At 36.5% G+C, this 26,941-nt stretch overlaps 2 pseudogenes; one reads left to right on the top strand and one right to left on the bottom strand.

Moving 5' to 3' along the window:
- Window positions 1-117: 117 nt before the first annotated feature.
- LOC125851741 (TMV resistance protein N-like) overlaps window positions 118-26,941 on the bottom strand; it is a 43,664-nt pseudogene continuing 16,840 nt past the window's right edge.
- LOC125851743 (G-type lectin S-receptor-like serine/threonine-protein kinase SD2-5) lies at window positions 931-3,411 on the top strand (annotated as a pseudogene).

The following is a 26,941-nucleotide window of genomic DNA, read 5'->3' as shown; positions in this document are numbered from 1 at the left end:
TTCTTATCAACTCCTACTCCATTTCTAAGTTGCTTTCTAGATTATAATTATGTTTCTAAGTTGAACAAATTCATATGCATTTGAGCTTATTCCATGCGTAAGAAAACTTTTGGCATCATTTCTTTCCCTCTTACCATCAATTCTCATACACAATACGCACTCCCAAACCTTTGATCACCACATCCTTATGAATTTCATCATGGAAACCAACCTCAAGCTGAACGAAGTTATTAAAATTGAGATCATCATCTTTCAACATCCAATACGGTACATGGGCTAGGAAAGTATCACCTAAACCAGCAGGTTTTTCACTTCCTATTGGGCGCAAATATATGCAATATTCGTGCCACAAACCGTCATGGCTTGTGAACCTAAACCATACCGCAGTTCCTTGGGTATTTCTTAGGAATTTGTCACTATGGAAATTGATGGGACCATCCCACTTAAATTTCCCTAAAATGAAAGGATTCAACATGTCAAAAACAGCACAAACAGCAACCCCGTGAATGTGGGTGTGAACCAATTTTTGGGCAGGGCCACTGAGATTGATTCAGTCCCCGAGTTCTTGTATGTAAACCACTCCGGAATCTCCACGCCAGGGGCATACATACTAAATGTCTCATTCATGAATTGTACCTGCATGCACCGTGAAATATTCATATTTCTGACCTTAGCTAATTGGAGTACAAATACAAAAGCCCCTCCAGTTATATAAAAAGGAAGTTCATTTATAGTAGAGTTGTGGCTTGGAAGTGTACTTACCTTGTGCATCTGCTTCAACAATGAATCAACCATGGAGGCGTGCTGTTTATTTTTACAAGTTGATGACATTTTGTGAATGAAACTTTATGCAACATTGGATATTTGGTTAGTTGATCAATACGGATCTTCTTTGCATTCCCGGACAGCTCCTCTACTGACAACAAATTCATGGATCCCCAGTTGGTTTGGTCTGCTAATCGAGACCGTCCAGTGAATGCCAATGCAACCTTGCAACTAGGAAAAGATGGCAACTTGGTCTTGGCAGACTCTGATGGCACTTTTGTTTGGTCCACTAATACTACTGGAAAATCTGTTTCTGGCTTAAACATGACAGAAACGGGGAATCTCGTGCTCTTTGACAAAGCCGATCGCACAGTTTGGCAGTCGTTCGATCNAAATCTGTTTCTGGCTTAAACATGACAGAAACGGGGAATCTCGTGCTCTTTGATAAAGCCAATCGCACAATTTGGCAGTCTTTCGATCATCCTATGGATTCTTTGCTCCCGGGACAGAGTTTGAATCCTGGGAGGAAGCTCACAGCAAGTGTTTCAGAAACCAATCGGAGTCAAAGTTTGCTTTCTTTAACTATTATCAATGGAAGCTGGGCCACTTACATTGATTCTGATCCACCTCAGTTTTACTATGCTTCTAATGATCTGGATAGTAGTGCTTATTTCAGTTTTAATGGTCAAACACTTGCCCCTCTGCAATACCCTCCTACATCACCAGCTCAATACATGAAGCTTGGGCCTGATGGACATTTACGGGTATATGAATGGGACGAGAGTGCATTAGATTGGAAAGTCATTTATGATCTTTTGATGAATCTATATGAAGGGAACTGTGGGTACCCAATGGTGTGGAAGATATGGGATTTGTACAAGTAATGGGCAATGTAGTTGTCCGCCAGAGCAAAATTTCTTCAGGCCATTAGATGAGAGGAAAAAAGATGTTGGATGTTCACAGTTGACATCCATTTACTGCAACTCTTCGCAGTATCATAGTTTCGTAGAGCTCAAGAATACCACATATCTTGCATTTGAGATCAATCATGAACTAATTTCGAGTACATTATGGTTTGAGGGAAAAAAGTTGGAAGATTGCAAAAGGGCCTGTCTAAGAAACTGTTCCTGCAAAGCTGTTGTCTTCGGATATGATTCAGATGGGGCTAGAAGTGGGAGCTGTTTATTACTGAATGAGGTATTTTCTCTCATAGACACCGAGAACGGAATGGACAAGAGAGTATTTCTTAAGGTGCAGAATTCCTCAAACACGCAGAATCAGTCTCAAACCATTTCTGGAGGGAAAAGATCAAGACCTCACATAGTGATAATAGGATCTAGTCTTGCAGCTTTCTTTGGGATAATGTTAAGTATCACAGCTTTCTTTGTTATCTTTAAAAAGAGGACAAAAGATTCCAGAAAGGCTGGGGGTTTTCTGGATCTCGAACCAATCTTTCCGGGAATGCTAACTCGGTTCTCTTACAATGAGCTAAGAATAATAACCGAAGATTTCAGCAGAAAGCTCGGGGAAGGAGGATTTGGCTCAGTATATGAAGGAACACTGAGTAATGGCACCAAAATAGCTGTAAAGCGTCTGGATGGTCTAGGTCATGTGATGGAATCATTCTTAACAGAAGTAAACATAGTCAGTGGCATTCACCACGTCAATCTGGTAAAACTCATTGGATTTTGTGCCGAAAAGACCCAAAGACTTCTGATCTATGAACACATGGTAAATGGATCACTAGATAGGTGGATTTACCATAAAAATGAAGAAAATGGGCTTAGATGGCATACAAGGCAAAGGATTATAACAGATATTGCCAAAGGATTAGCTTATCTTCATGACGAATTCACCCAGAAGATAATTCATTTGGACATCAAACCACAAAATATCCTTCTAGATAAAAATTTCAATGCTAAGATATCTGATTTTGGTCTGTCGAAACAGATCAATACAGACGAAAGCAAAGTTGTAACTAGGATGAGAGGAACACCAGGGTATTTGGCTCCTGAATGGTTGAGGTCAGTTATCACTGAGAAAGTAGACGTGTATGCATTTGGAATTGTGCTCTTGGAGCTGCTGTGTGGGAGAAAGAATTTGGACCGGTCCCAAGCTGATGAGGATGTCCATTTGTTAAGTGTTTTCGAAAGAAAATCGGAACAACATCAGCTTATTGATATTGTTGACCAAAACAATGAGGATATGCAGATCCACAAAGAAGCAGTGACAGAAATGATGAGTATTGCTGCGTGGTGTCTACAGGGAGATTTCACCAACAGGCCTTCCATGTCATTGGTGGTTAAGGCATTGGAAGGTTTGGTGACTGTTGAAACAAACTTGGATTACGATTTCACAAGCCTACCCGAGGTTGAGGATTGCAACCAACAGAGGGAAGACACTATCAGCTTAATATTGCCTTCAATTTTATCCGGTCCAAGGTGAACAACTAGCTTAAGAGGTTGTAAGTTTTTTTTTTCCTTTCCCAAGTCTATGTCTTTCTTTTGTGAAAATGTATTTCCATGCTTCATCACCAGATCCATCTTTCTCTTGTACATAAATTTGGCTAACAGGTAAACTATGTCATAATATAAAAGGTAAACTTAAGTAGCTTTGATAGATAACCAATTAACGTCTCGTGGCAGGGAGGGATAACATTTTCTTTTCTAATTTGCATCTTTGTGGATCAATACATCTTCATATGCATCACATTTTATATTTCTAAGAGTAAGGGGTCTACTTATTCTGTGTTATAAACAGAAAAAACTGCAGTAAAACATCTTAGTTTCCATATCGTTAAAGCTTCCAAGATGTCTTCATGTGTGGTTTGACCAAAGAAGAACACACTCAGACAATAAGACAATGATAAGAAAAATGAAAAATCCTAAGCAGACTAAAAGATAGTTGAATGAGAGCTAGGTAAAAAGAAAAGGGATCATCAGCACAATCAGATTTAATTCATCAATATGGAGGAGGCAATCCATTCATCAATACTCAATAAGTTAATTAGACTGCACGAAAACTAACATTTTTCTAGTAGACAGCATGTTCTACTCTTCTAAATTATGTTTCTGAAATAGTATTGATATAATAAGGAATTATGAAAAACACAAAATGGCTTTCCGCATTAGCTATTCAGTCTTGATGATAAATACTACTAAGAATTTACTTAGGTCCTGACAACTGTGATGGAAGTGGTAAACTGATACCAACCACAGATTCCCTTTCTTGATTAGTTCCGGCAACTCTTCTCGTCATTGTTGGAAATGTGAAGCTGTAAACCAAGTCGGTTTCAGCAGCCACTAAACCCTGAAACACCTTAACTACCAACGACATGGAAGGCCTCTTAGTATAATCACTTTGTAAACACCAGGCTGCAATCTTCATCATTTCCACAGCCTCTTTTCTATGTAGCTGCATGTCTTCACTCTTCTTGTCCACCATTTCCAAGAGTTGTCTCTCCTCTGCTTTTCTCATGAACAAACTAAGCAAATGCATATCATCCTCATCTTGATGACGATCCAAATTCTTCCGGCCGCAGATGATTTCCAAAATCACAACCCCAAAGCTATAAACATCCNTTTTCTCATGAACAAACTAAGCAAATGCATATCATCCTCATCTTGATGACGATCCAAATTCTTCCTGCCGCAGATGATTTCCAAAATCACAACCTCAAAGCTATAAACATTCACTTTCTCAGTAATGACCTCATGTAACCATTCAGGTGCTAAATAGCCTGGTGTTCCTCTCATTGTTGTAACTATCTTACTTTCATCTTTCCCCACAAGCTTTGATAACCCAAAATCTGATACTTTTGAATTGAGATTATGATCAAGAAGAATGTTCTGAGGTTTAATATCCAAATGAACAATTTTGTTGTTACAGTCTTCATGTAGGTAAGCTAGGCCCTTAGCAACGTCTGATATGATTTTTTTCATGACAACCCATGTGAGAGATTTTTCCCATGTTCCGTGAAAAATCCACCTATCTAAAGAGCCATTGGCCATGTATTCATAAACAAGAAGTCTCTGTGATTTCTCAGCACAAAATCCAACAAGTTTTACCAGATTAACATGGTGAATGCTACCGATTGTTGCTACCTCAGCTAAGAATGATTTCTTCACATTACCAAAACCTTGCAGACGCTTCACCGCTATTTTGGTGCCATCACTCATTGTTCCTTCAAATACAGAACCAAATCCCCCTTCCCCAAGTTTCTGACTGAAATTTTCTGTCATCACAGTGAGTTCCTCATAGGAAAATCTAGTAGGCATTCCTGGTATTTGATCAAGGAACTCCTCCTCATCTTCCCCGAGCCCTTTTCTCCTTCTGAAAATATAGGCAAAGCAAGTTAAAACAATGAGATGCAAACCAAATGAAGCTCCGATGGTGGATCCTACAATTGCTGGGACACGCTTTGATTTCTTCTCTGAAGAGACAAGGGATGGAGAGGCTTGTAAGTTAGAAGAGCTCTGCACCTTGATGAAAAGAGTGGTCTTGTTGGGTGCTCCATAATCGTATGTGAGCGAAAACACATCATTCAACAATGCACAGCCACCCATTGTGTTACCAGGACCACTAAATTGAAATTGAGCTGCTTTGGAAGAACAATTGCTTAAGCAAGACCTTTTGCAATTCTCCAAATCTGTTTTGTTGGTACCATATTGCAAATAGAGGGGAATATAAGCTATGCACTTAAGCTCCATAAAAATATGATATTGGGAATGTTCACAAGAGATAGGTGTTATAAGGACAGACCCCTGGTTTGGCTGCCTGTAATTTATTTGCTGGAGAAAGTTAGTCTGATCAACCGCGGTTTGAGGACAAGTACACTGCCCATTTGCACAAACAGAGTAATTCCCACACACGGTTGGATATCCACACTCACCAATGTAGTCTGTCAATAGATCAGCCTCCTCTAACCAAGATCCTCTCCAGTGATACACCCTTAAATGCCCATCATCCCCAAACCTCACGAATCTAGCATTTGAAAATGCAAAATTTAGGATTAATGTCCCTCTGAAAATAATTATTTTCGAATCAAAGATTAGTCCAGGAAACGGGGAACCATTATCCCGACCGAGTCTTGAGACAAAGAGTTGACGTGGATTTGACTCAATGTATGCTAAAAAGCCAAATAGTTGAACTTCAAATGTGAACAAACCTTCACTCCGATTTGTTGCTGATACACTGGATCTCAGCTATTGTCCAGCATTTGTCATTTGTCCAGCAACCAAAGTGTCTGTAGGATGATCAAAACACTGCCAAAGGACTTTTACTTTTGTCAAAGAGGACCAGATTTCCCAGTACTGTCAAGTTGAATCCCGCAACAACCTTTCCGCTTGTGTTTGTACTCCAAAACAAAGTTCCATCTGAGTCCATCAAGAATAAGCCTCCGTCTTGCCTAAGGTGCAAAGTTGCATTTAGCTCTAACTGGATTATTCCGATTTGCTGACCAAGCTAATCTCGCGTAATATAGATAAGAATTATTGTTACTGATCTTTGGGAATAAAAGGACGCCAAAAACGCAAGCAGTACCATTGAAATCACATAAGAAACCACAGACAAACTGAGTCTCGTTCTCTTCTCTTGAAANCCAAGATCCTCTCCAGTGATACACCCTTAAATGCCCATCATCCCCAAACCTCATGAATCTAGTATTTGAAAATGCAAAATTTAGGATTAATGTCCCGTTGAAAATAATTATTTTCGAATCAAAGATTAGTCCAGAAAACGGGGAACCTTTATCCCCACCAAGTCTTGAGACATAGAGTTGACGTGGATTTGACTCAATGTATGCTAAAAAGCCAAATAGTTGAACTTCAAATGTGAACAAACCTTCTCTCCAATTTGTTGCTGATACACTGGATCTCAGCTTTTGTCCAGCATTTGTCATTTGTCCAGCTACCAAAGTGTCTGTAGGATGATCAAAAGACTGCCAAATGATGTCGTTACTTTTATCAAAGAGAACAATATTTCCCAGCACTGTCAATTTGAATCCCGCAACAACCTTTCCTCTTATGCTTGTGCTTGTACTCCAAATCAAAGTGCCATCTGAGTCCATCAAGAATAAGCCTCCATCTTGCCTAAGTTGCAAGGTTGCATTAGCTCTAACTGGATTATTCCGATTTGCTGACCAAATTAATCTCGAGTAATATAGATAAGAATTGTTGTTACTGATCTTTGGGGATAAAAGGACGCTAAAAACGCAAGCAGTACCATTGTAATCACATAAGAAACCACAGATAAACTGAGTCTTGTTCCCTTCTCTCGAGAGGATGGGTGTCAGTGTGGCTCCATCTGTGGAATTCACTACATAGGAGCCGGCGCAGCTATTGATCCAGGAAATGGAGGAATTGGTGATAAATGTTTCAGGAGGTTGACAACTAATTAGATGCCGTGAAGAAATGAAGAGGAGACTGGCCATGAAAAGAGTGATACTATAATTAAGCACCATTGGACTATTTTTATCAGAAAGAAGGCTCTGGTTGATTGATCAGTATCAATCTTAAAATTCATCCTTTTATTCGAGTAGTTTTTTCTTCGGCAAATTGTGGTTTCAATTTCTCAGAATTCGATTGGTATCGATTTCTCAATTTGCAGCCACAACTAAATTCATACCATCAGTTTTTTTTTTGTCCTGTTGTTAGTGTAGAGTTAAGGAAGAAAAGTTTAACAAAATTCTAACATTTGTGTCAATCCTTGTCCAGTCAACCTAGAGAGGGACCCAAAGGAAAAATATGTAAAATTCAAGAATAAAATCATTAAAATTAAAAAAGGAAAAAGGGTATGATATACCCCTTAACTTTTAAATTTAGAGCTGAAGCAGCTCACATCGCTTTAGCTCTAAAGTTGATACCCAGTGGCGGCTCTATGCTTTGAAAATTAAGGAAAGGGGTCTCCTCTTTTAACCTCATTATCTTCTAACTCTTATCTTTATTTAAAATTTATCAACTTATTACTTATATTATGTTGACCATTCATATAATGATCACATCATCAGTGAATATTTTTTTCAATGTTGAATTGATAATATCATATTTAAAACTAATAATTGAATATTTTTTCAAAGAAATCATTTATAAGAAAATATTAAGTAATAATTTGCATTTGAATAGTGCAAGAAAAATATTTTTCAAATAAATACATATGGAGTGTGTTTAGATTTTAGGCCTCCAATTGAAATTTCGTTTTAGGCCCCTCCGATTACGTTGAGCCGCCTGGTGTAACCAGACCTTCAAAAAGGAGGCGGCAATCCATTCAGCTGTTCAAAATGAAATGGCTCATGATACTCACTAAGTAAATTAGACTGGGAACAAAACTAACATTTCTATAGTAGAATGAAATAGTATTAATGTAATAAGGAATTATGAAAAACACAAAATGGTCAAGAAGAATGATCTGAGGTTTAATATCCAAATGAATAATCCTTTATTTGGTAACAAATTAATCATAATCTGTTACATGCCAATTAGTTCATTTCATTAATTCCAATTTGTATATGCTTGTATTNCTGATACAGATCTGGCCCAAAAAGGCAACTCGAGTCTCAAAATAGAATATTTACATATATACATAGATGAGAGACTCAAAACTAACTGACTGACTGTCTGTCTACGAAGCCTCTACAATACTGAGATGGATGTTGGGACAGACCCCGCAACATCCTAGCAAAACAAAACTAAAAGAACAGAACGACCAAGTCCTCCGAAAAGCAAGGAGGCTCACCACTGACTCTGGAGTGCTCAATTGGATCAACGGTGTGTTGGATGCTGATCCTAGATACCTGCGTCTGCATCATAAAACGATACAGGCCAACTGACATCAGTACATGGAATGCACGAGTATGCGAGCTGGAAAGCTAAACAACAACTAAAGCTTGAAAGGGATACAAAAGAGAACTTACATTGGCTCTATTCAACTCATGAATAACTGAACTCAATATAAAGCAATAAGACACATGAAATATATAAAGCTTTTAAAACTATTAAAACATGACGTAAAAATCATATTTATAATATCATGAAAATACCATGCTTCCTCTCAAAGTCTACTTGTGCAATGCATGAGTGAAGTCCCATACCCCCATCCATACTAAGCAGAACTTATCGAGGAACCAAGCTCTTTCTACTGCTGTGGGAGTTTCTCTAACCGATAACCACCACTATGAAACTAAGTGGTGATACAACGTTTTACCTCACGTTGCCCAAGGACCATCCTATACCTTGCCGTGGTATAAGACCTTACTATTGCTTAGTGGATCCGTTAGCTTAACTTTCATGGTCATCTAAAAAGTATGACCCGAGAAATCCCATGTTGGCTACATGGTCCTATGGGGGTTGTGAGTTCTTTGAACGCTCCCCCAATTCGGTGCTCAAGACTACTCCCAAAAATACTTTAGCTCATAAGTGTTTTAAACACATCTTTCTTTAGTTGAGATAATTACTCAAAACTTAGCCCAAAGGCACTTGAAAACTCTTTCTAAAAAGAACAAATCAAAACCATATTTTTAATATGATCATTGATGACTCGGGATATTCATACTACTTAAACATTGATGGTATATCTAGAGACCATACTGTTTAAACATTGATGACATACTCGATTTGTCATACTAATCATATTTTAGAAACTCTTTTGCAAAACTCATCTTTTCTTTTTAAAAGAGATAGTGCTCAAACTTCTCAAAACTCTTTTGGAAATCTCAGTTTCCTCCCAACTTAAATGTGAAAACACTTATAAACTTCTTTGGGGAAATACTTAGTTCCCTAATTACTTTTGAGAAATGAACTCAACTCTTGACTCTTGACTTAACTCGAAACTCTTGACTTAACTGAAAACTCTTGACTTAACTTGAAACTCGATACTCTTTACTCGACTTGAAACTGTATGCTCTTTACTCTTTACTTAACTTGAAAATTGAGGCTCTTTACTTAGCTTGAAACTCTATACTCTTTGCTTGACTTGAAACTCTATACTTAACTTGGAACTTGAGCCTTAGAATGAAGTTAAAACGTTCAAAGAAGACTCTTGGAAAACCTTAAAGACTTGCTTTGACTTACTTCTTAACTTCTAAGCTTGGCTCTAACTTCACTTGACTTCTAACTCGACTCGACTTGGAAACTAACTTCACTTGAATTGGAATTATGAATTCAAGATTTTGATCATGTTAGGAATGACTTTTAGGTGTTTAGAAGTAGCTTAGAGTAGTTAGAGTTGAAAAGGAGTGAATGTGCACTTTAAATTAACTCAAACGGGGCAACCGACGACAAAATGGATGGGGCAAGTGACCCTGGCGCTATGGGTGGCGCGGGGCGCCAACCCCTAAACTTCAGAGGTGAGTTTGGGGTGCTCTGGCAGGCGCATCGCGCCAGGCCCCCAACCCAGAAATTTCAACAAGTTCATTTTCTCGTTTTCTCACCTTATTTCGCCTAAAATCGAATAGTTTCTTCCCCAAATCACTTAGAATCATTAAAACTCTCAATATACCATAGATTCAACTCAAAAACACAACCCAAATCATGTCTCAAATCAACAAAAACTTCAACAACACAATCAACAACATCAACACCACAACCAACAACTTCAACAACACAACCAACAACATCAACACCACAATCAACAACTTCAACAACACAACCAATCTTTTCTCAATAATAAAAATGAATTTGGTGTGTAGGGGAAAGGATCAACCCAACACTAAAAGCTCACATACCTAGTAGGGATCACCCCCGACGATTTCCACGACGATCTTTGACGGAAACTCCTTGATCTCCTCCTTCTTCTCTTCTTCTCCTCCTCTTCTCTCAAGAACCCTAACTCTTACTCTTTTAAAATGGGGAAAAAATGATCCACAAAACATCCTAACACAACAATATAACCAAAAGAATTGGTTAGTGAAAAGACCAAAATGCCCTTAAAATTTCCGGACGGATTCCCTGCCAACTGCTCAACTATCAAAGGGTATATCTCACTCATACGAACTCGGAATTGAGCAAACTCAGTGGCGTTGGAAAGATCATTCCACAAGATTTGCAAACATAACAGGAAATACTCCTAAATTATCCTGAGCGAGGAGTTATTACTGCTCAAATTTGGCCAAAAACTCACTTTTTCCCATACTTGGTCAATTTTTCCAGATCTTTAAAATTCTTTCCAAAAATGAAAATTTCCAATTCTAAGCCTCTTCAATTATTTCACATTGCCGGATGTTACAAATATCCAAATGAATAATCCTTTATTTGGTAACAAATTAATCATAATCCTTTTTTTGTAATAAAATTATCATAATCCTTGAAAGCAATTAAATGTGTCAGTATCATTATCCACCATTGATTTGCTCTTTCATCCAACGGCGTATAAGTTCAATCCTCGTGATTGTCACTCATTGGCTGGGTTATAATTCCCGTGGGCTATAAATATCAAAGTCGAATTGCCTAGGAACTCACATACACACAACAATTCACTTTTCTCTCGTTTCCATAGATCAAAAAGCAAAACTTTTTTTTTGCAGTAGAGGAAAAATAACAAATGACTGGTAAAGGAAAAACCCTGGGTTCCATTGCTGCAAAAAGGTCTCGTACCCGCAGCAGCAAACCTGATCTCCAATCCCAATCGGTCGTATCACCTGATTCCTCAAAGCCAGAAAGTATGCCAAATGTGTCGAGTCGGAGCTCTGGTCTTTCTTGATGTTGTGCTTGAAGCCTTGAGCACCAGGTAAATTTCGCTACTATTTTATTTTTTTGATAGCTCATGTTTTTGAATTTTACATATCTAGATTGTTTGTAGGTGCTTGTATTGGCTGGAAACGCGGCAGAGGATAATATGAAGACGAGGATCATTCCAAGGCACATCCAGTTGGTTGATTCAACCAACTGAATTTGCCTTGGAATGATCCTCGCCTTCTTGTTACCCCTCGCCGCGTTTCCAGCCAATTCAAGCACTTACAAACAATCACAGATATGTAAACTTCAGATACTTGAGATATCAAAAAAGAAATAGAAACGAAATTCACCTCAGCTACAAGGTACTCGAGCACAACAGCAAGGAAGACCGGAGCTTTGGCACCGGCACGTTTGACGTACTTTTCGACTTTGTGGAATCGGGCGATATAACCTACTGAGACCGACTTTGTTGTTGCGGGAATGAGACTTTTTTTGTAGAAACGAAACCAAGGGTTTTTCCTTTGCCTGTCATTTTTTTTTCTCTACTCCAAAAAAAATTGCTTTTTGATTGATGGNAGCTCTAACTGGACTGATCACCTTTCTCACTTGAGAGAAACTTTCAGTATACTTAGAGCAAATGTCTTATATGTGAAGCATAGCAAGTGTGCTTTTGGGGTCCAGCAGATTGACTATCTAGGTCATGTCATTTCTCAAGAAGGGGTTGCTATGGATGGGGACAAGGTAGAAGCTGTGGTGCACTGGCCTCAACCTACTACTTTGAAGGGTTTGAGAGGATTTCTAGGACTTGCAGGATACTACAGGAGATTTATTCAAGGCTTTGAGATTATAGCAAGACCTTTGAATGATTTGCTGAAAAAAGGGAACTTCAAATGGAATGAGGCTGCTTCTCAAGCTTTTGACCAACTAAAAATAGCTGTTACATCAGCACCTGTCTTAGCTTTACCAGAATTTTCCAAAGAATTCATAGTAGAGACAGATGCATCTGGAGGAGGCATTGGTGCTGTTCTTGCATAGGGTCACAGACCTGTAGCTTTCTTCAGTCAAGGACTGTCTGCAACGAATCAAGCCCTATCAGCATATGAACGAGAATTGTTAGCACTGGTAGCTGCTGTTCAAAAGTGGAGGCCTTATCTTTTGGGAAGGCAATTTATTATAAAGACTGATCACCAACCCCTCAAATATTTGCTAGAACAACGAATTACCACTCCAAGCCAACAGAAATGGCTGGTTAAACTACTTGGTTATGACTATATAATTTCCTATAAGAAGGGCAAGGACAATATTGTTGCAGATGCTCTCTCTAGAAGAGGGGAACCCATTCAGCTTTGTAGCATTTCTGGGGTCCAGGCTCAATTACTTGAAGATGTAAAGAATTCATGGTTACAGGTTCCTGTATTACAAAAGCTAATTACTTCCATACAGACTACAGGTGCTCCTAAACCTTATTATTGGTATCATGCTGGTATTCTCAGTAGAAAGGGTAAGATGATGGTAGGTTCTGTGGCTGCAGTACGAAAAGATTTGATAGCACTATACCATGATAGCTCTGGTGGGGGTCATTCTGGTATGACAACTACCTTGCAAAGGCTTCGACAAGATTTTTATTGGAAGAAGATGAAGCAGGACGTTTATGCCTATGTTAGATGTTGTGATGTTTGTCAGAGGTGCAAGGGTGAGAATGTTGCATACCCTGGCCTTCTTCAACCTCTTCCAATCCCTGACAAGGTATGGCAAGATATCTCTATGGATTTTATAGAAGGCCTTCCAAGGGTGGCTGGACATGAGGTGATTTTTGTGGTAGTTGACAGATTGAGTAAGGCAACTCACTTTATGGCACTTAAACACCCTTATTCTGCTGTGGATGTGGCTCAGTCTTTCATGAGTGGGGTGTTCAAACTCCATGGCATGCCAAAAACCATCGTTTCAGACAGAGATCCAATTTTTACAAGCAGATTTTGGAAGGAATTATTCAAACTACAGAAAGTCACATTGCTTACTTCTTCTGCATACCATCCACAAACAGATGGACAGACTGAAGTTGTAAACAAATGCCTTGAGTGTTATCTGAGATGTATGACGTTTGAGAAGCCTAGGGAGTGGCCTNGAAAAATATGTAAAATTCAAGAATAAAATCATTAAAATTAAAAAAGGAAAAAGGGTATGATATACCCCTTAACTTTTAAATTTAGAGCTGAAGCGGCTCACATCGCTTTAGCTCTAAATTCGATACCCAGTGGCGGCTCTATGCTTTGATAATTAAGGAAAGGGTCTCCTCTTTTAACCTCATTATGTTCTAACTCTTATCTTTATTTAAAAATTATCAACTTATTACTTATATTATGTTAACCATTCTCATAATGATCACATCATCAGTGAATATTTTTTTCAATGTTGAATTGATAAAATCATATTTAAAACTAATCATTGAATATTTTTTCAAAGAAATCATTTATAAGAAAATATTAAGTAATAATTTGCATTTGAATAGTGCAAGAAAAATATTTTTCAAATAAATACATATGGAGTGTGTTTAGATTTTAGGCCTCCAATTGAAATTTCGTTTTAGGCCCCTCCGATTACGTTGAGCCGCCTGGTGTAACCAGACCTTCAAAAAGGAGGCGGCAATCCATTCAGCTGTTCAAAATGAAATGGCTCATGATACTCACTAAGTAAATTAGACTGGGAACAAAACTAACATTTCTATAGTAGAATGAAATAGTATTAATGTAATAAGGAATTATGAAAAACACAAAATGGTCAAGAAGAATGATCTGAGGTTTAATATCCAAATGAATAATCCTTTATTTGGTAACAAATTAATCATAATCTGTTACATGCCAATTAGTTCATTTCATTAATTCCAATTTGTATATGCTTGTATTTTAGCTAAATGAAGCAGTCACGTGACTAAGCATGGGTGTGAAACTGAAACCATTAGGAAATGTTGTTAGAAGAGTTAGTTATAACTAACTCTTCGGAAATAGTCCAGCTACATATAGTTGATCTTTCATTGTAATGGGTATCAATTTGGAGATCAATAAGAAAATTCTCTCTTCTTTCTCTTCTATCAGTTTTCTCTTTCTTTGAAGGGAATCGAGCACAGCTGTTCAAGGGCAATTCAATACTTTTCCCTTTAGGCTTACTCATCTTAATTCTGTTTGTATCATAATCCTTTTTTTGCAATAAAATTATCATAATCCTTGAAAGCAATTAAATGTGTCTACCGTTGATTTGCTCTTTCATCCAACGGTGTATAAGTTCAATCCTCGTGATTGTCTCTCATTGACTGGGTTATAACTGTCTTTAACTATCAAAGTCAAATTGCCTTAGGAACTCACATACACACAACAATTAACTTTTCTCTCGTTTCCATAGATCAAAAAGCAAAACTTTTTTTTTTGTAGTAGAGGAAAAATAACAAATGACTGGTAAAGGAAAAACCCTTGGTTCCATTGCTGCAAAAAGGTTTCCTTCCCGCAGCAGCAAACCCGCTCTCCAATCCCAATCGGTCGTATCACCTGATTCCTCAAAGCCAGAAAGTATGCTAAATGTGTCGAGTCGGAGCTCTGGTCTTTCTTGATGTTGTGCTTGAAGCCTTGAGCACCAAGTAAATTTCGCTACTATTTTATTTTTTTGATATCTCAAGTTTCTGAATTTTACATATCTGGATTGTTTGTAGGTGCTTGTATTGGCTGGAAACGAGGCAGAGGATAACAAGAAGACGAGGATCATTCCAAGGCACATTCAGTTGGTTGATTCAGCCAACTGAATTTGCCTTGGAATGATCTTCGTCTTCTTGTTACCCCTCGCCGCGTTTCCAGCCAATTCAAGCACTTATGAACAATCACAGATATGTAAATTTCAGATACTTGAGATATCAAAAAAGAAAGAGTAACTAAATTCACCTCAGCTGCAAGGTACTCGAGCACAGCAGCAAGGAAGACCGGAGCTTTGGCATCGGCACGTTCTTTTCGACTTTGTGGAACCGGGCGATATAACCTACTGGGAATTCTAGACCGGCTTTGCCGTTGCGGGAATGAGACTTTTTTTGTAGAAACGAAACCAAGGGTTTTTCCTTTGCCTGTCATTTTATTTTTTCTCTACTCCAAAAAAAATTGCTTTTTGATTGATGGAAATGAGAGAAAAGTGAGTTGTTGTGTGGATGTGAGTTCCTATGGCAATCCCACTTTGATATGTTATAGCTTGAGTTATAACCCAGCCAATGAGAAGAAAATCACGAGGACTGAACTTATAATCCATTGGATGAAAGAGCGAATCAATGGTGGATAATGATGCTGACACATTTAACCGCTTTAAGGATTATGATGAGTTTGTTGCCAAAAAAAAGAATTATGATTAATTTGTTGCCCAGAAAAAAAAGGATTACGGTTAGTTTGTAGCCAAAAAGAAAGGGATTATGATGATAATCTTTTTTGGCAACAAACTCATCATAATCCTTTTTTTTTGGAAATAAATTAATCATATATAATCTTTCTTTTTGCAACAAAGTCATCATAATCCTTCAAAGTAGTTAAATGTGTCAGCATCATTATTCACCGTTGATTTGCTCTATCATCCAACGATGTATGAGTCCAATCCTCGTGATTGTCTTCTCATTGGCTGGGTTACAACTTCTGTGGGACTATAAAATATCAAATTCGGATGGCCTTAGAAACTCACACAACAATTCACGTCTCTCTCGTTTACATTGATCAAAAAGCAAAACTTCTCATTGTAATTCCCACACACGGTTGGATACCCGCAGTCTCCAATGGAGTCTGTCAATAGATCATCCCCTGTCCAAGATGATCCTTCCCAGTGATAAATTTCATGAATCTACTTGGTTCTTTACTTTTGAATAATATTCATTTGGTGTAGAGAGTAGCAGAAGAAAAGTAGAATCCAGAAACCTTTTGTTGGCCCAAGATCGTTAACTAAGATCAAAAGATTCAATTAAGAAGAGGAAACACAAGAATGTGTATTTTGAATAAGAGAACTTTGTTATGGAAGAACACTCTTTCATTGCTTTCAATTTGGGGTGAAAATAAATGACAGTGGCCACCCCTATTTATAATTGTGTAGGGATGCTTCTAGAAATTATTCTAGATGTTATCTTCTAAATATCTAACAAGAATCTAGACTATTCTATACTTTACTATAAATAACTAATTATCTAAAATATCTATAAATTTTTTAGATACTACCAAGGCTATTTTAGAAACTTTTCTAGATAAATCTCGAAAAACCATTGGACTATTTTCAGCTATTATNAGTTTGCAAGATTTTTGAATAGTTTTGTCACTTTTCATAATTTTTAGATGATATATATATGTTTTACATAATTATCTATATAATTACTATATTTTTTTTTAAAAAAAAGATTTTATATTTTAAATATTAGGGATGGTTATAATTTTGAATTAATGAGTTCTATGAAATTCAAAATACTTTCAAGTTATTTTTAAAGCAATTTTATCATTTTTTAATAATAAATATGTATATTTTTTGCAATCACGCTATTTTATGAATATTTGAAAATCATCACAAAAGATTTTACATATTAGTTAAATATTTTATTAATTTACTTTAAGTTATAGTTATAATTTTGAGTTAATTAGTTTTGTAATTGAATTAATTAGTTTATAATTAAGTTAATTATTTTTTGCTTCGTTAAGATTAAGAAGCTCATTAATTAATTTATGCTAATTCATCTTATTTAGTTTTAACTGAATTCACCAATTAAATTTAATTTGGCTAACTACTTAATTCCCATTGGCCAAGTTGGAGATCCATTTGTTTATTTCTTAAAATCCAAATATAACCAAACTTTGCTCCTTGATTGGGCCAAATTTAAGATCAAATTTGGCCCAAATTCCGCTCCATTCTCAGCAGCCCACCTAAAGAAACCCATTCCAACAATATTCTACATACACTACAATGATCCAAACATACGAACAACAGCCCAAACAAAATGACCCTTGCGTTCTCTTTCTTCTTCACCAACACGTGAATACACTGAAAAAATCAGAAGCGTCAACAACAGCTTGCAAACGTCAACAATAGCTGCCCTCACCAAACCGTTCCAGCAGCTCCCACATACTTTCTCTGCAACAACCGCCCACCCTGCCTGTCGTCCGGATTTTGTGGGATTTGGGTTGATTTCTTGTACAAAGGAGCAGCTCTTTGGTTCTTGGGAAGTTTCGAATTGAGGATAGAGTGGGAGAATTCCGATTCTACCCTCGTTCTCACTTGAACTTTCGTCCCTTTCCCCAAGAACGAACCTTTTTTTTTTCCATCTATATAAATCTCTTCTTATTCACTGTGGAGAGGGGGGGGGGGGGTTTAAAATATAGATATATACTTGAGGACTAGTGTTCAAAAAGATATAAAAAATATACTTCGAAAGCAGAGGGATACAATAATTTTTGACGTTTGGGTTCGATTTTCTGCCCAGATCTCTTGACCATCGTTTGTAACCGAGTTCTCGTGGTGAAGATCATCGCCTCTGCTCGTCCGTCTCAGTTCGCTGCCCGAAAAGAGGTAAATCCTTTCTTGGCTTCATTTAAATCCAGTTCTTCTATGTTATTCTGTCTATGATGTGTTATTGGTTGTGTCTTGTGTTCCGTTTATGCGTTAACTTCGTTTTTGGTCTCTATATGTTAGGGTTTGGTTAATGAGTTTTAGCTAGTAACATTCTTTTCATTTTTCTTTTCTTTCAGTTCATTTCATTTCAGCGTTATATGAACTCTTTAGTGTATTGTTAATACGTTCTTGTGATCATCATGTTTGTCTCGTGTATTTAGCCTGCGTCTTAATGATTTTGATTTTGAGTTTGTTCCCGTTTAAATTCTTATGTACGCTCTGATTTGCCCTAGTTATAATATTGAGCTTTCTGAATATGTTTAATTTCTTGCCCCTTTCCCTTGGAATTGTTGTTTAGTTCCAGTATAGCTCATATGTTGATAAAATATTGTTGCCTTAATAATTTTTTGCCATGAATCTGCATTTGGATGTGATATGGCCCAAGTTAATGTGTATTGCTACTTGTTTTCCACCAAATGGTTTGTTACTGCATTTAGCAATACAACATAAGCTCTTGCTTCGGTCGTATTATATGTAGACCCGTCTTTAACTTATAATGTCTGAACACTAGTGTAGTCCCGAGTATCTTTGGTTATGATTTTAACACATTCCGGTGTCAACTTCTAGATGCATTCGTGTGCAGTTCGGCAAACTCGTCTTGATTCATGTCATCTCGATTTAAGCTCAGTCGGTGTTTGTCTGGTCGAGTCCTATTTCAAATGTCTATCGTTTGAATACTATATCACTATGCCTCTGTTTCCTATTTACTTCTTCCCTTAAATCTCATGTGCAAAGTCTTATTAATTTGCATCTCGCGTAATTTGTGTATCTTGTTATTGATTTTCCCAAATGCCGACAAACTGGTTTGAATCATTTCTCTTAATATATCACATTTGTTGTGAATCTTTATGTTATGAAGCTTTAGGATCATTTGAATGCTAGAAATTGTATTGTTACTTTTCCAGATAAGTATTAGCAAAGTGCATCTAATTCCTGACCTCATGAGATATAATGCAACCACTTTCATACTTTATCAAAATTGTTTGGCCTTATCCTTATGGGCTAACAGTAGCTTTAAAAATTGTTCAAGTGTATTCAATTCTATTCTTCTCTTAATCTTGTTGAATCATAAATGCTAAATCATAAAAATAGCTTGTTATATGTATTCATTTGAGTGCTAATGGAGTAATGTGATTTTTTAATCTATCGGGAAGTATGCTGATAGATCCGGGGGTTTAAATTGTTTAAATGTGTTTAGTTGATTAATTAAATGATACTAATTTGTTCACTTCTTCTTTTTCTTGTATGTAATATTATTCGAGTCCATTTTGGACTCCATCCATGCATTTCGTTGAGTTGAGATCTTTATCGAGTTGGCCACATCCTGTTTAAGTTGCTGGAAAGTTAAATTACAGGTCCCAAAAAAGTCAAAAATGGGTCGTATACAAGATGTATACAGCTGTATACATCGATATATAGGTCAAAAACGCAGGAATACAAGGCTAAGGTGAAATACAAGTGTTCGGAAGCAAGAGATACATGAAAAGAGCTGATATATATGCTCATATACACTGATATACATCCGGTATATACGCAAAACGGGAATTGAATTAAGGCTTAAAAATACAGCGAAATTGGCCCAAGAAGGGGCCCAATTTTATTATCTCATTTACTATTCTAAGTGTTTGATTATATGTTGACTAATCTTATTTAACTCTAACTTTAAATAACTTAATTAGATTCCCCAAAAGACGAGTCATCTCTTTGTGTTGGTTTATTTTAATACATTTCACTTGTTGTGCTCACTTATTAATCAAATATTGATAGAATTTTATATTTTAATTAAGTTAAATCTTTGAGCTTAAAAAGATATGTTTTAAGGCCGTTTCACTTGATCACATCTTATTTTTTAAAGTTGTTAAGTTAAAGTATTTTTCTCAAATAAACTTTAAAAAATGTTAGTCAAAACCCTTTTCAATTAATTAAAAAATATATAATACTTACTTAGTCATTTTCTCAAAAAGGTTAGTTAAAACTTTTGTTCTTCAATTAATTTAATAAATTGATTTAAATTATTATTAAAAAATGAATTAAATAAATTCTAATTAGTCTAAGTTTTATTAATATTCTAATCACTTGCAATTTAATTCAAATGTTTCATTTTGGATCCTTTTCTCTAATAAATATAAATAAATAAATAAATAAATAATGCATCATTTATTTAATCATTCTCTCAAAGTTAATCAAATATCGTAAATTATTATTATTATTATTATTATTTTTTTTTTGTTAAATCATATTTTTCCTAAAAATAGTCAAATATGTTTTAGTCAAATCGCAGGTCAACCGCATGTTAGCGGACACTTCGAATGCCTAAACCCTTCTCGAAGTATAAATTGAACCCCGAACCCTCTTTGGTATTTTCAAATGAGTTTTCTGTTTAAATCTTTGAAAATTATAAGTTTTCTTAATTTCTTTAAAAAATTAAGTGGCGACTCTTTTCTAAGTATTTTTCTCAAACTGTTTTATATTTGGAACATTTAAAAAAAAAAGTGATTTTTCTAGAGATAGTCAAATTACGACACAACAACAAGAATCTAGACTATTCTGTACTTTACTATAAATATCTAATTATCTAGAATATCTATACATTTTTTAGATACTACCAAGGCTATTTTAGGAACNGCATTTTGTGATGCTGATTGGGCCTCTTGTCCTCTTACTAGAAGATCTGTTACAGGGTATGCAGTTAAGATAGGTGAATCTCTTGTGTCATGGAAAGCAAAAAAGCAGACCACAGTGCCTAAGAGTTCAGCTGAAGCTGAATACAGAAGCCTAGCCTCTACTGTCTCAGAATTAGTATGGTTACTTGGAATGTTAAAGGAGGTAGGAGCTGAAGTTCAACTGCCAGTACAAGTATATAGTGATAGCAAGGCTGCTATACAGATTGCTGCAAATTCAGTGTATCATGAGAGGACTAAACATATAGAAATTGACTGCCACTTCATAAGGGAAAGACTACAACAAGGCATGATCCTAATCAACTATATTCCTACACAAGAACAACCTGCAGATGTTCTAACAAAAGGGCTGTGTAAACTACAACATGAATATTTGTTGTCCAAGCTTGGAGTACTAGATATTTTTGCCCCTCCAAGCTTGAAGGGGAGTAATGAGATATAATCAGTTGTAGTGGTGTGTAGGAGAGTTAGATAGTTAAAAGTAGTTAAGGGCAGTAGTGTCATTTTAGATAATTCTGTTATAACTAACAATCAGAAAGTTAGTTACTAGATCAGTTACAGAGTGTGTGATGGTGAACTATAAATAGATGATCCTACTGATGTATTACTTAGCCTTTGAGCTCAAATCAATGGAGCTTCTCTTCTTTTCAATTTCTTGTTAAAGCTTTACAGAGTTTTAAAAAAAAACATAGCAATTCGATAAATCTCTTGCCACGCGAAGCAATGCGGGGCTCACCGGATGCTACCAAATCACACTATCTAGTTAATGAAATCTCCGCCAATACCACCTGAGTTCTTTGTAAAAACATTTAGCGAGGAGTGAAATGCTAATTGAGTGAATAATAATACTTAATCACAACAATTTTAATGAGCGACAAGTCAGAAAACATGCTAGTGTGATAATCAAAATGATGAAATCAATGCCCTTTCAGAAACGGTACAATATTCAATCTTATTTGCCTCATGTAAGCAAATCAATGTAAACACCTAGTATAACTTAGAAAAATATTTTCATATCAAATCTTATAGCTGGGATGTTTCCAAGGTGTTAAAGGATCAAGGTGAAGGTGTAAAGGAAGAAAAAGATTTACCTCAACCCGTCTAATTTTGTTGAACCCTTCTCTTCTTTCTGCGTATACCCCACTGCCTCTCTTTCTTTCCCTATCTATTCAAATTGTTTTCTTCCTTATTGTTGTTGTTGTACGCTGATATCCCAATCCCTAATCCCTGCTCTCTTTTTTTTTTTTTTTATAATTTGCTGCAGCTTGCAGCCCTTGGCTGTTTTGGGCCTTTAGCCCGCTATTCCCTTTTCTTTAAAAAAACGTTTTGGTCACTAAAACAAACCAACAATTTGCCTCTCTTTTTTTTTTTTAAAAAATAAAAATAAAAGAAGACAAAAATGACCTTATTTCAATGTAGGGTATTACACTTTTCCGGTAAAACTTGCCACCCCCTTAGATTAAACGGAGAAGGGCCTAAAATGCCCTTCAAGTATTTGAATTGGTACACAACTACCCTTCATCCATCTTTCGGCCCTAAAATATCCTTGATGTCAATCTTTTGGCTCAAAAATACCCACGATGTTAATTCTTTGGCTCATATTTGCCTTTATTTTTTAACAGCCCCCTTAAAGTAGAATTATTAAATATTTATTTATTATGTTGCCTAATGTGATTGGTCAAAATTTTAACTTTTCTCAAATAAATAATGAAAATCATATATTTTAGAATTTATTTTTTAAAATATTTAAAATCACAAATGATTCATATTTTGACCGGATACACTTGAAAATATTATTAGAAAAATAATTATTCATGATATCTTCCTGTTGGCCTTTTTTAAATCAACCCCTAATTTATTGTAACCCAACTTATAAATGGGGCAACTAAAATCCATACTCACCCCTACTGATTTCCAACTAAAACAAATTATTATTTTTATTAATATAATTTTTTTATTAATTATCCAAATGTTCATATTCTTTTAATTTGTATTATTGTCATAGTTGGGTGGGGGTGGGGGCAGGAGAAATGATTATCTTTATTCTTTTATTTTGAATTTTGGGTACACACAAAAGAAAAATGCAGTATACATACATAATTGTTCAAGTAAATCTTCTTTTATTGAACGAATTATTTATATATGGATGCTATCATTATTTCCCTCATCTTTTCTCCCTTGTGATTTTCATAAATTGAAAGAAATTAAAATTTAAAACGGTGAACAAGATCCAAATAGAAAAAGAAAATGGAAGAACGAGGAAGTGAAGGGGTGGGTGGGGGGGAGTGTAGAGAGTAGAGGGCTAACTTTTTTTTTATTTTATAATTTACTATAGAATTCAAAATCAAGTAAATCATATGAGCTCATATTTTAAATAATTTCAAATTATTTTAACGGAAAAGGGTCTAAAAGCGTCCTTTATAAACTATGAGATTTGGTACAATATTACCCTCCATCCACCTGATGAGTATGATCCGTTAGACAAAAGGGTATTTTTGAGCCAAAAGGTTGACATCGGGGGTATTTCTGAGCCAAAAGGTGGATGGAGGGTATTTTTATACCAATTCAAATAGTTCAAGGGCAATTTAGGCCCTTCTCCGGAGATTAAAATAACTCCACTCTTACATATTAACACTACAAGGGGTTTATATAGGCGTTGAAGAAAAAATCTAAGCATAAATTTATTAAATAGTTTCACACATATACTATGTCCATGATAGCATTAAAATCACCAAATTCATTATTCACACATCTAGATCCTTTAATCTTCAAATTCTGAGAAGTGAGGAGCAGAAGCGTAGCACAGTAACCTTGATTTGCCTGCAAGGTTGAACAATATTGAAAGTTGTAACTTGGAAATGGTCAAAATGGTCCCATTAGTGGAAAGATAGAGCCCGACCTCATTATTTTTCTAAAAAACATTTTTCTTCGTACAAAACAAGTGAATACACCCATAGTCAATTAAAGTTTTGGAAAAAATAGCACATCTAAAAAATTTTATGATGTCCCTTTCTATATTGACTGGGCACATCATGTTCAGTACAAGACTTGACATGAATCTTAATGAGGAGTAAAGTGACCTGAACCTTAATTTATTGATGCCCCTCTTTGAAAAGGTACAACAGTACTCCCCTTGGTTCCAAATATATTCTTCTACTACGTTTGGTTTGGTTTTGTTTTGTTTAGAGAGCAATGATTGCGGTGCAGAGACTGAATTTTTGTGTCCTTCTCTTCATTCATCTCCACTTGTTGTGGTCTCAGTCTGCATTTTCCCAAAATTATTTGATATTTTATGGCAAACCTGTGAATTCTACTGCCGGACTTTCCACTCTGTAGATGAACCGCCTTGCTGATTTCTCTGGTGATATGGTGGAACCAATCCTTCAGAGAGGAAATGCTGCCACTCAATTATTCTGTGGCTTCTACTGCAAAGGAAATGTCCCGGATTGCTTTCTTGGTATCCTCTTGTTCTACAACAGCTCTGAATCAGTGAAGGGTTGGTTCATTTCCGCTCGGTTAGTTTGGTCTGCTAACAGGAACCATCCAGTTAAAACCAGTGCAACCTTGCGACTAGGCCAAGATGGCAACTTGGTCTTGGCAGACTCTGATGGCACTGTTGTTTGGTCCACTAATACTACTGGCAAATCTGTTTCTGGTTTAAACATGACAGAAACGGGGAATCTCGTGCTATTTGATAAGAACAATCGCACAATTTGGCAATCATTTGATCATCCAACGGATTCTTTGCTCCCTGGGCAGAAGTTGATTTCTGAGCAGAAGCTGATAGCAAGCGTTTCAGCATCCAATATAAGTCAAGGTTTGTTTTCTCTTGCTATTTTCAATGGAAGCTTGACCACTTACATAAAATCTGACCCACCTCAGTATTACTATGCTTCAGAATTGTACTATCCATATAATCGTTATTTAAGATTTGATGGTCAAACCACTACGACTTTACGATACCCTCCAGGACCAACAGCTCAATTCATGAGACTTGAGCCTGATGGACATTTAAGGGTATACAAATGGGATACCACTGATTGGATAGAGGTAGATGACCTTTTTTCTCCAGATCTAAAGAACTGTGAGTACCCAATGGTGTGTGGAAAATACAGCATTTGTACAAATGGTGGGCAATGCACTTGTCCAGCTGAAGGAAACTTCTTCAGGCCATCCAACGATAGGAAACCAGATCTTGGATGTACGGAGTTGACATCCATTTCTTGCGATTCTCCACAGCATCATAGCTTCCTAGAGCTCAAGAATACCACATATTTTGCATTTGACTTCAATCATGCAATATTTTCGAGAATATTTTGGGTTGGGGGGAAAAAGTTGGAAGATTGCAGAAGGGCCTGTCTGAGAAACTGTTCCTGCAAAGCTGTTGTTTTCAGATATGATCAGGATAGCTCTCGAAGAGGGAGATGTTTGTTGCTGAATGAAGTCTTCTCCCTTGTAGATAAGGAGGATGAAGTAGACACAACAGTATTTCTTAAGGTGCAGAATTCCTCAATGTCAGAGATCAAACATTCACCTGTCATTTCCCCTAATTCCCCTAAACAGAAAACAAAGTCTTTCAAAGTGATAATAGGATCTACTTTTGCTGCTTTGTTTGGGATAATTTTGGTTCTCTCAGTTAGCTTTCTTCTTTATAGAAGGAGTATAGGGTCCAGCAAGGATGTGGATTTTCAGGATCTAGAACCAATCTTACCAGGAATCCTAACTCGATTCTCTTACAATGAGCTGAAAAAAATTACACAAGATTTTAGCAGAAAGCTCGGGAAAGGAGGATTTGGCTCTGTATATGAAGGAACACTGAGTAGTGGCACCAAAATAGCTGTGAAGCATCTGGATGGTGTAGGTCAAGTAAAGGAATCATTCTTAACAGAAGTAAAGACAGTCGGTGGCATTCACCATATCAATCTGGTAAAACTCATTGGATATTGTGCCGAAAAAGCCACAGGCTTCTAATCTATGAGTACATGGTGAATGGATCGTTGGATAGGTGGATTACACAAGAAAATGGGCTTACATGGAACACAAGGAAAATGGTAATATCAGATATTGCGAAAGGGTTAGCTTATCTACATGAGGATTGCAGCCATAAGATAATTCATTTGGACATCAAACCCCAAAACATCCTTTTAGATCAAAATTTCAATGCTAAGTTATCTGATTTTGGGCTGTCAAAGCTAATTGAGAAAGACAAAAGCAAAGTTGTGACTAGAATGAGAGGAACACCAGGGTATTTAGCCCCTGAATGGCTGAGCTCAGTAATCACTGAGAAAGTTGATGTGTATGCTTTTGGAATTGTTCTCTTAGAAATTCTCTGTGGGCGAAAGAATTTGGATTGGTCCCAAACTGATGAAGAAGATGTCCATTTGCTAACTGTTTTTACAAGAAAAGTGGAACAAGAGCAGCTCACAGATATGGTTGATAGAAACGAGGATATGCAGCTCCACAGAGAAGCAGTGACAGAAATGATGAGCCTTGCTGCATGGTGTCTACAGGGAGATTTCTCCAAGAGACCTTCCATGTCATTGGTGGTTAAGGCACTTGAAGGTTTGGTGACTGTTGAAACCAACTTAGATTATAATTTCAGAAATGTACCTAAGGTTGGGGCAGGCAACCAACCGAGGGAAGCCACTATCAGCTCAAAATTGCCATCAGTTATATCGGGACCGAGGTAAATAATATTTCTAATTCTAGCATAACTTCCTATTGTGTATAAGATTACAATTCATGAATGTAATAATCAGTATCTATGCATTATATTTTTCGAGCTTCATGTACTATCATGTAGAAGATCCTCAATTCATATGCAAGAGGAGATATAATATTGAGTGTTTTAAGCACTGATACTTCCGTAAGTAACTTCAGCTGGTTGTGTCCAATAAGATTTACTGTGATAAAGCTATCAGAAAAGATCTTCAAAGCAAGTTTTGCTGTGTAGAGCTACTGTTTTCAAAGTTTTCCTCATATTTTTTGTGGGAAGTATCAGGTTGTTCTCGTAAAATTAGTAGTCGATTTTGTAGAGCGGCAACGCGAATGAATTAGTAAAACATGAGATGTGATGTTACTCCAACTGGTTTAAGCTAAGTTTTTAGAAACTGTAGTTTGTGCAGTAGTTAGATACCGTAATTACAAGTAACTAGTGGTAACTTA

This window comes from Solanum stenotomum, unplaced genomic scaffold (genome assembly GCF_019186545.1).
Source record: "Solanum stenotomum isolate F172 unplaced genomic scaffold, ASM1918654v1 scaffold29327, whole genome shotgun sequence".
Lineage (NCBI taxonomy): Eukaryota > Viridiplantae > Streptophyta > Magnoliopsida > Solanales > Solanaceae > Solanum > Solanum stenotomum.
The sequence above is the reverse complement of the archived record's forward strand: the minus strand, read 5'-3'. Positions and strand labels throughout refer to the sequence as shown.